Below are 11,490 nucleotides of genomic sequence, written 5' to 3'. Positions count from 1 at the left end.
CCCAGTTCCTAAAACCTTTGAAGTCTGCGCACTTCATGATCCAAAGTCAAGCCACCAACAGAAATGTCATTCAGCCCATTGCGTTCACTGAGAATTTCAAACACACACACACACACACACACACTGTGTTGGCAAAATGTGTGTTCATGATAGGTAAGATCTAATATGGTATGTGTCTCTACTGGTGATAACTGGTTTGTTCTAGTACCATGTAGTGGGATTTACTGTTGTCCCCATATCTGTTCCTAATCATATCCTACAAACAGAAGGTCTGTGTATTTTAGACAGAGCTGTGTGAGCTGGAGTTATCAGCAAGTAGTGCTCGTTTACCTGGCACATGTGCAGTACGTTGTGGTCCAAACTTCATTCACCAGCACCATCCTTTCTCCTCAAGAAAGCTGAACCTACCCTCACTATAACGCTTAGAATCTTGACTGGGTGAAAACTAAACTTATTTGTGGGTATAAGGACAAATATAGTTAGGGAATGGTCTTTTTTTTTTAAATGGTGGTTGTAGGATCTTCTCCGTGATCTGTGACTTGACTGGCCCTGCGCAGTTGGCTAGTTTTCTAGTCCCTATTGCTGAGTAGGTCTTCAGTCCAATTAGGGAGCTGATGGTTTTAACTAAGGTATTTGTGCCACTGAGCTCTAAGAGTTATGCTATACTGGTTATTGTTGTGGTAGAAATGTTGGTTGTTTTCCTCCTTTGGAAGCTTGCATTGAACCTTCTGGAACTACAAAACCTAGCACTCAAGTCAGGGTCCTGTGTCTGGAGTGCAGGTTGTTTTCAGAAATAGGGACTTTAAATTTACGTACTTACTTGTTTATTTATTTATTGTGTGTGAATGTGCTCACATGCATGAATGTAGGAGTATACTATAAAACCCATGTGGAAGTCGGAGAACAACTTATGGAAGTTTGGTCTCTCTCTTTCTGTCTTGTGGGTGCTGGAAAGAGAAATCAGATTGTTGGGCTTGGCTGCAAACACCTTCCCACACTGAGCAGGCTCCCTTCCCCTAGCACAATTCGTAAACGCAGAATGTAAATCAGCCTTATGATGTTCCCTTTCATGACTCTTCTATCCTGTCTATTAGAAAGAGTACTACTTTACAAAACATAAACCGAATGTATCTGTAAACATAACTTGAAAGAGAAATGGGTATTAGATAAGGTAAGCTAGGCTGAATGAGGGGTGGATGTGCTGCATTTAATCACACATATCCTGGGACAGGCTGGCTTTCTGTCTCTTAGCTCTTAGTTATATAATTTTGTTAGGCCCCATTTTCCTCATCAGTAAAAGAATTATGGTACTAAAAATACCTACGATTCTTGAAAGATAATCCATTGAAAAGACATACTCTCATGCTCAGAAAGCACTAAAACCATCATAGACAATTAGTAAGGTTTTAAATGTCACTAAAAACAAAAGCTTTCAGAGTTAGTGCAACCCAAATCAGGCGCTTCTTGAAAGCAGCAATGGTTGATTCCCTGTATCTCCTTTCCTCACTTTTCCCGAGCACAGAGCACCACAATGGTTGTGCTTTCCAGTAATTTAAGTCCTGAGTACTGTGTTAAATATTTGTAAGTGTAATAATGAATAGGCACTGGGCAGGCAAAAAGCAAATGATCTTTCCCTTTGTTTCAAAGTCTAGAAAGCCTGTATGCAACCAGAAAATGAAACCAAATTATTCCCTACTTTACTGCTCTGAAAAACACCACTGAAAATTATATTTAAGCTGATTTGAACCATTCCTCCTGGTCAAGTAATCAATCCTTGAACTGTGCTGCCTCAGAAGAAGACAACATGGAGGCAAACCTAGCAGCCAGGGTCTCTGTCTCTTCTCATATTTGTTTTAATTTTTATTTTTTAAAAGATAGATGCTTATTCTATTTCAGATAGACATTTTTATACATTTTATTTTGAAATTTGGTGAAATTAGCTGAGATCCCGTCACAGCTTATCTTGGTCTACAGTGACATGAAAATGTACATATTTACTTTGAGAAAAAGGTTATTCTATACAAATCATTGTTAGCTCTCAATATGTAGGTTATGTAAGAAACAAATTAAGATGAGAACTCTTTAATAAAAGAAAGAAATATTTCCTTAAATGATAACTTAGAGGCTCTGGTTCCAACTGTGTGACCTTAAACAGGTTGCTTAATGATTCACATCTGTTCTTTCACGTGAAGAACAGGGGAGGTGCTTTCAGGGGGTTGATAGAAAAAAATAAGAGCACCAGTGTTATTTGGCTCATAGTAAGTGCTCAGTAAACAGTTCTTAGAAAAACAACAGTCACAAAATAAGATTTATTGTGCAAGTAAACAAACCTTCGGCTACAGCCACAGCCTCGGGTGAGGATTACATGAGCTTCTGTCTGTCTGACCTGTAGCAAAGAAGCAGCTTGAATGGGATTGGTTTGGCCAGGCTGTGATGTTGAAGTACTGGGCTCTCTGATTAATTACTGTGAGACTAGGAAAGCTAGTCAACTGTCCGAGGCTTCAGTTTCCAGTTCCCTAAGGGAATATAATAAAGGCCCCCTTGCACAGTTGCTCTGAGGATGTAGAAGTCAATCTGAATATAGGAAGTGTTCAGCTCAATAAGAGTATTAAACTTTGAAGCAAATTCAATAACTCATAATGTAGGAAGTAGATTTTTTTTCTTGGACTTTTTGAAATTAATAACCAAATAAGGAAATGTGTGGTTGATTTTACCTTCCAACCAACCGTGACGAGTGGTGAGCCTGTGGAATGCCTCACGCCTCTGGGAATAGCTCGGGGAAAAATCCACAGTGAAAATATCCAGCCTCCAAGAGATAGATACAGGATTCCGTGACCATCTGGCAGTCTCTGACATGAGGTTGGGAAGACAGAAGTGTCTAGTTCCCTCAGTGTGGAGATAGAGCTGTCAGTCATCAGGTTCTAAGCATGGTTGTCCGGGTGTTGTCAAGTGTTTGCCTTGGGTTCATTTTTATTTGCTTACTTCTCAGTTGGTTTTGCTGAGTAATTACAAAATAGTAGAGAAAGCCTTATGTTTACAATGTGTTGTTTTAAATGCCATTGTCTTTACAATAACTAATCTTCAATTGAACATACATTTACATTTTAATTTTATGTATATGTGCATGCTTACGTGAGTTTACATGCAACATATGCAAACTCATGTGGCACTGGATCCCCTGGAACTGGAGTGATAAATGACTGTGGCCTGTCATGTCAGTTCTGGGAACCAAATCTGGGTCTTTTGAAAGAGCTTTTAACTGCTAACTTATCTCTTTATCTTTTAATATTTATGTCTTAAGTAGACTTAAAATGTGCTCTCATAAGAATGTTATAACCAGGCTTTCAGAAAAATCTTAAAACATTTACATTAGTGTTTACATTTTTGATGTTTTCATTCTATCTGATAAAATTTCAGGATGCCTTGTCTGTGAAAGATTCTTCTCAGATAATTTTTTAGACCTTAGATATGTATGCATTTATTTAAAAACACCCCTTGGTTCATTGTTATTCAATGTTATTGCTTGCTGACATAGTAGGGAATCAAGAAACTCAATGCACACAAAATCCATAAGTGATGGATTGATGCAGGTTCCTGATTCTGGGTTTACTGCCTCTGCTACCAGTCAGGGACTGGGTTTGAGAACCCATGGAAGTCTCTGCCAACTTGTAGCTCCCAGCAAATCCTGACAGCTATATGGCCTTCATGCATACATCCTTCACTCAGCTGTGCAGGTTGCTCTTGACAAACCATTGTCTTCTCTATTTCTGTGCTTTCCTGGCTTGGAACTGTATGTGCTCCCAAATGCAACAGGCCATGTTCTTTCAACATTCACACATAGGCACACATACACACCATCTGCACACACAAAGTCAATGGTTTCTGGGGATCTCCCACAGCCCTGGGGCCCATTGGATCTTCATGCAGGTGTAGCTTAGACCCAGAGTCTACCAGTTCTCATGATTTGCCTTTGTCATAGAACATTGTGGTGTTAATCACCTGTGGCTCCCTAATTTTTTTGTTTTGTTTTGTTTTGGAAAATTGGAATCCTGATGAATTCAGTGTTCCCATGACATTTTCCACAGGCACGAATATTTTCAATTTTTAAAAATCTTAATTCCTTTTAACATAATATCTAACTCTCTTCCACAGTATATCAAGTTACATTTTTATGGCTTCACTGAAGGGGTGGAGCTTCCTAAATCCACTCCCCAGTAGTGCTTGGTCATCTGTACTGGCTGTCTAGGGCTTCTATAACACCAAACCTGTGTGAACTAATATCTCACAAGTGGGTAGATGGGAGTTGTTAAGGTATTTGGCAAACCTTCTAAGGATGGTCAAGGAAGACCTGACCTGTCTCTAACTTCTACAGGATATTGTTAGCTCTGTGCAAGTTTGTGCAAACTCATTTTAATGAGAATAGCATTCACATTGGATTTTGAACATTCTTTCCCTGGGATAAGCACATCTGAACAAACTGACACCATTTCCAAAGAAGAGAACATTAGGGAAAACTGACAGTTAGAACTCCAGCTCCAGCACCTTTTTTAAAAATATTTATTATTATCATTTATTACAATTTATTCAATTTGTATCCTGGCTGTGGCCCCCTCCCTCCACTCTTCCCAATCCCACACTCCCTGCCTCTTCTCTCCCCATTCCCCTTCCCCTCCTCCACTGATAGAAGAGGTCCTCCTCCCCTTCCATCTGACCGTGGCCTATCAAGTCTCATCAGAACTGGCTGCATTGTCTTCCTCTGTGGCCTGGCAAGGCTGTGCCAGTTCCTGAGGGGGAGGTGGTCAAAGAGCCTGCCACTGAGTCCATGTCAGAGATAGTCCCTGCTCTCCTTGCTCCAGAACATTTTTATCTTTAGGGTGAAGGTCATCTCCTAACATTGTCTAAAATAACCTTTCTTGTAAGAAATATTTTTCACGAAAGTGAAGTTATAAATTATATTCTCCAAAAAATTCTAAGTAACAAGTGTTACTTCTTGAGAACAGATTTTATGGATTATTTAGTCATGGCAGTAGAAATCCAATATAAATTTTAAAAGGGAAATGTACAATGTAGAGCCTTGTGTATTTATATGGTATAAACTGAAGTCTTTTACAATAGGCAGGATTTTTCAACAGAATATTTGTGTAGATGCCAAGCTAGAAATAATAAAGTTACCAAGATATGCACATATTCTGATATCTTTAAACGTATTTTGTTACACATTTTTATTTTTTATAAAGCAAGGTGTCTCTTGCCTGCATCTTATGCCTTACCAGCTTGTCTGTTATCTTAGACTGAATGTCTAGGAGATAGATTGTTTTCTAATGAAGGCAAAGCTATTTCTGTATCATGAACAGATGATATTGCTGCCAGTTTATCAAGGAAAGTCCTACTAGTCTTGTTAGTTGACAAAAACATTTCATGTTAGAATTCAACACAAGCTGGATTTGAACCAACTCACTCTAGGAAAAACCCATTTTTGAACTTCATTAAAATCCCACTATATTGGTACATATTTTTTAAAGAATACTGAATAAATACTTTATAGAGTTTTCCAAACAAAAATAAAAGTGTCAAACTTGAACTGGGAAACATGCATGATGTTGGTACAAACTAAATCTAATCATGGGATCAGAGATCAGAGACCAGGTAGCCATGGCCCCCCTGTCAGACCTATCCATTTGATCTCTTATTTACATGGTTTCCAGTTAAGGAAAGCTGACTCCGGGCTGAAGAGACGGCTGAGAGGGTAAGAACACTGACTGTTCTAAATGTCCTGAGTTCAATTCCCAGAAATCACATGGTGGCTTATAACCATCTTTAATGAGATCTGGTGCCCACTTCTGGCTTGCAGGCAGTATACTGTATAATAAACAAATCTTTAAAGAAAGGGAAAAAAAGAAAGAAAGAAAGAAAAGAAAGCTGAATCCTGTTTTTTTTTTTTTTTTCGGAACATTCAGGGGACAAGTGTTGCACTATGGAAGACTTAACTCAAATTTTGAACAAGAAGAATCTTGAAATAAAGATTTATACTCTGAAGAATTTTCCATGAACTAGTGAGCATGAGTGTGCTGGGCAGATTCCCTGCATGTGCTGGGTGGGGGCTGCACAGAGAATTGTCTAGTAGAGAGAGAGAACAAATCAATGTGTGATGCCCACAAGACAAAGGGCACATGGGAAATCAGGGGGAAGCTAACCCTTAGAGCTTTCTGGGTCTCTACTCTTTGTGTTCCTCTTTGTGAATCAAACTAGCCTGAGTTGTTATTGTTTCATGAAAATTACCTACTCATTCAACAAGATGGCATTTTACATCCATGGTCAAGCCTTCCCTGGGCTCTGAGGGCACTGAGTCCTTCTGGGAACTGAGCTCTGAACTTGGATGGCCAGTCTTCTAGGAAAAAAAACCCTGTAAATATATATATATATACATATATATATATATGTATATATATATATATATATTGAACAGAAGCCACTTGTGTAATTTACACTAGTAAAGTACAGATGTGTTAGTTACTTCCTATTCTTGGGTTCATGACACAGTTTGAATGAGTTTGAGACTGAGTCAGGAGTGGACCCTTTCTTCCATTGTAGCTCATGCTCCCATGAATGCTAGATGACAAGCAGCCACACCTAAGCTTCAGTGGACACAGTTTAGCAGAAGTCTGGGACTTTCCACAAAATTTATTTCTTCTCAAAACAAACTAACAGCAACAACGAATCCACCAAGAAGTAAAGCATCATGCTGTAGCCTAATGACAAGATTTTGCTACTTTAGCCATCACGTAATACTTTATTGTTACAGTCAGAATTTGGCTAGGCCATGCGTACATTCAATCTGTACATCACATATTATTTCAGGGAACTGACTTTTCTGAGTCTCACTTTGGCTATGTTGGAAAATGTAGAAAATAGCTCTGAAAGACCTTTTGTGAAAACTGAAAGATCATGTATTTTCAAACACTTAGCTCCTTGCTGGCACATATTTGAGTAATCATTTTTACGCTCTCTCCTTCTTTCCCCTTTGTCCTTTCTCTTCTTGGTATTAATAAATTCACATTTGTTCTTACAGTCTACTTTCAGCACCACGTTTAAGAACCAAGACCTCAAACCTAAATGGCAACATATTTCACTATTCTGAAGTAGTCCTACTTGACGTGACATTTATTTCATGCATGGTGTATATACTGACCTTAAAGAGAAGACAGGCAGAAATCTGGATAGGTTTCTTTTCTTTTCTAGGTATATGTCAGACATGAGCTTTAGGATGAAGTTTTTTGGGATCACTTTTAGCTTAGCTTCTTCTATAATGAGGTATATGCTTAGGAAAACAGATTTTTTTTCTGGAAATGACAATTTCCAATTATACAACGTGCAGCTGTACTCCTTATAATAGGTGTGGATCGCACCGTAAGTGTGTACTATTCTTCTACAGTCATCTCCAGACCCTTTCCAGCCCCCAAGCTGCTTCTCCAACAATTGATTCTGACACTTTTTCAATACCAGAAAACTGTAAACTGCAGTATTATCGTTTTATGAAAACTAATGGTGTGATGCTGAGTAAATACTTCCAGATACCAAATAAAATATAGGTCAGTTGGTTGGATGCTTGTTGGAACAGTTGAGGTTGAAGTTCTGACCCATTGCCTTGAGCTCTTTGCACACCTGGGTGAGTTTCATCATCCATATGATCCAGGTGAACTTGTAAATCTTTCTTCCAGGCAAATTTTAGCAATGCTGTCCATACTTGTCTCCACTTCCTCATTCTCTTCCCCTGTGGCTCTCTTGACTCAGCATTCTGTAGCACTGTATCAATTAAATGGTGCTAGTTACCATTATAGCTGCAGTGACCCAAACAGATCACAAACATATATAAAAAAAACAAACAAACAAAAAAAAAAAACTAGTTCAGCTTTCTCTATCCTCTTCCATGCCACGGCATACATCTTTCATAATTTATTCATTATATATCTGATTGCAGCTCCTCCCTCAGTTCCTCCCAGTCCCACCCTCCCTCTCACTTCTCCCCATCCACTCCCCGAGTCCACTGAAAGGGAGAGCTCTCCTCTGCTATCTGTCCATAGTTTATCAAGTCTCATCAGGACTGCTTGGATCCTCTTACTCCGTGGACTGGCAAGGCCGCACCATCAGGGGCAACTGTTCAAAGAGCAGTCAACTGAGTTCATGACAGAAGGAGCCCCTGATCCCTTACTTGGGAACCCACATGGAAACTGAGCTGCTAATTGGCTACATCTGAGCAGGAGGGCTAGGTCTTCTCTGTGCATGGTCCTCGGTTGCTGTATCAGTCTCTGCAGTACCCCCTGGGCTCAGATTTTTTAGCTTTGTTGCTCTCCTTGTGTGGCTCCTGTCTCCCTCCATGTCCTTCTTCCTGTCCCTACGCTCTTCTTCCAAAGTTTGGCTGTGAGCCTCAGCTTCTGCTTCGATCCCTTGTTGGGAGAAATTTTTCAGAGGACTCTCTATAGAAGGCTCACGTCCTGTTTCCTCTCTTCTACCTCTTCTGATGTCTATCTTGTTTGCCATTCTGAACGAGGTTCAAGCATCCTCCCTTGGGTCATCCTAAGTGTTTAGCTTCTTCAGGTCTGTCGATTTTAGTACAGCTATCCTATATTATACGGCTACTATCCGTTTTTAGGTGAGTATATACCAGAATAGCAAAAACAATCCTTTACAATAAAAGATCGTCTGGAGGTATCTCCGTTCCTGATCTCAAGCTGTACTATAGAGCAACAGAAATAAAAACTGCATGGTACAGGCATAGAAACAGATTTGTTGATTAATGGAATCGAATCGAAGATGCAGAAACAAACCCACACACCTACAGATACCTGATTCTTTACAAAGATGCCAAAACCATACATTGGAAAAAAGATAGTATCTTCAACAAATAGTGCTGGTCTAACTGGATGTCCACATGTAGAAAAATGCAAATAGACCCATATCTATCACCCTGAACAAAATTACAGTCCAGTGGATCAAAGATATCAATAAAAAAGAAAACACACTAAATATGTTGGATGAAAAAGTGGGGAAGAGCTTTGAACTCATTGGCACAGGAGACAACTTCCTGACTAGAACACTGACAGCACAGGCTCTAAGATCTACAATTATTAAATGGGACTTCATGAAACTGAAAAGCTTCTGTAAAGCAAAGGACACTGTCAACAGAACAAAATGACAGCCTACAAACTGGGAAAAGATCTTCACCAACCCTACATCTGATAGAGGGCTAATATCCAGAATATATAAAGAACTCAAAAAATTAGACACCAACAAACCAAATAATCCAATTAAAAGGGGGGGTACAAAGCTAAACAGAGAATTCTCAACAGGGGAATATCACATGGCAGAGAAACCCTTAAGGACATCCTCAACATCCTTAGTCATCAGGGAAATGCAAATCAAAACAACTCTGAGATTCTATCTTACACCAATCAAAACCAGAATGACTAAGATCAAAAACTCAAGTGACAACACATGCTGGAGAGGATGTGGAGAAAAGGAACCATCCTACATTGCTGGTAGGAGTACAAACATGTACAACCACTTTGGAAATCAATCTGGAGCCATCTCAAAAAATTGGGAATAACACTACCTTAAGATCCAGCTATAGAACTCTTATGTATATACCCAAAAGATGTCCCACCATTCAGCAGAGACATTTGCTCAACTATGTTCATAGCAGCTTTATTTGAAATAGCCAGAATCTGGAAAAAAAACCTAGATGTCCCTTAACCAAGGAATGATGTAGAAATTGTGGGACATTTATACAATGAAACACTATTCAGCTATTAAAAACGAGGAAATCATGAAATTTGCAGACAAATGGATGGAACTAGAAAAGATCATACTGAGTGAGGGAACCCAGAAACAGAAAGACAGGCATGGTATACACTCACTTTTTTTTTTCTGCTGCATTAACCTATACTTTTGGGACTAAAGAGTAATTTGCTATCTATTTCATACTAGACTATGTCTAGTCCTTTGTTCTAGTTTTTCGTTTGTTTGTTTTGTTTTGTTTTCCTGTGAAAAACTACCCTAACAAAAGGCAACATAAGCAAGAGAACATTTTGTTTGGTTTATAGCTGCAAGTTATAGCCCATCATTTTGGAGAAATGAAGGCAAGGCATCTCATATCTATAGTCAAGAGGAAAGACTAGTATATCCTTGCTTGATTACTCTCAGTTATGTTTCCCCTTTCTTGTACTGTTTAGGATCACTTGTCTAGGCACTGGCATCACTCACAACACACTAGGGTTTCCTACATCAATAACAATCCATCATAGACCTACCCTCTATCCAATCTGTTCTAGATAATTTCTCCAACAGCACTGTCTTCCAAGGTGACTCTAGTTGTTTCAAACTGACATTTAAAACTAACCAACATACTTCTTTCTCTGTTGGGGCTCTTAGTAATGGAATTCTCCATAAACCTTTGTTTCTTTTCCAGTCATACTGTTTAGCTAGGTGATCAAGACTTAAATGTTAGTTTCAAGCTCCTTTAAAAGTTCCTTCCAGTACCATGAACACTAGTCAGTAGAGGTGAAGGCTCTAGATAGGCACCACTTGATGTCTTCTCGATTAAGTTTTGTATATCTTGTCTCCAGCATCTGTTTTTTTTTTGTTTTGTTTTGTTTTGTTTTTTTAGAGCAACCAATACCCTTCAAAATAGCTTGGGTTCTTTGGGGATATCCAAGAATCTCCTTTGGCCAACAACTCGATTAGATGTATGTAACCCATACTTTGAACTGGAGGTTTGATTTAGTGATGAGATTTTGTTTTCATACACATATATTTTAAGAAACCTATTCTGTATTAGGTTTATATCTCACCCATCCAATGACCTTTAGTTTTAGCTCTCCCTCTATATATTCCTTCCCCTTATCATCATTTTCCTTACCCTCCTCATATGATTCTCTTGTTCTAGTACATCCCCCATCCAAACATAACTATCTAGTCTATTTCCCCTTTCTGTGGAAATACATCTCTCTGGGAGATACAGCTCTCTCTCAGTCCCTTACTCTGTATGTAACATCTGTGATAATATGAATTTATAGCGTGATTATTGAAGACTTAAAAGCTAACATCCATATATAAAATAATACATATTGCATTTGTCTTTTGGAGTCTTGGTTACCTGACTCAGGGTAACCTTTTCTAAGAAAGCTCCATTCATTCACCTGCAAGTTTCAGCTTTTTAAAGTGCTGAGTAATATCTCATTGTGTAATATACCATATTCTTTTAATCCAGTCAAGTTACTCTGCATGCTACTAAAGAAAGGAAAGTGAATACCAACACAACTACAAACCCTTCAGTTTACATTGGTGATTTGTCTGCAAGGTATGCTGGTGGTATACTGGCACAATGCTTGTAGGAGTAACAAATCAATATCTGTTTGGATTTAAGGTCCACTCCATGAGATGGAATCGATTCTTGACAGTGCCTGGGTGGCCCAGATCCTGAAACTCGACAGG

The sequence above is a fragment of the Meriones unguiculatus genome, chromosome 6, assembly GCF_030254825.1.
Source record: "Meriones unguiculatus strain TT.TT164.6M chromosome 6, Bangor_MerUng_6.1, whole genome shotgun sequence".
NCBI lineage: Eukaryota > Metazoa > Chordata > Mammalia > Rodentia > Muridae > Meriones > Meriones unguiculatus.
This window is presented reverse-complemented; position numbering follows the sequence as displayed.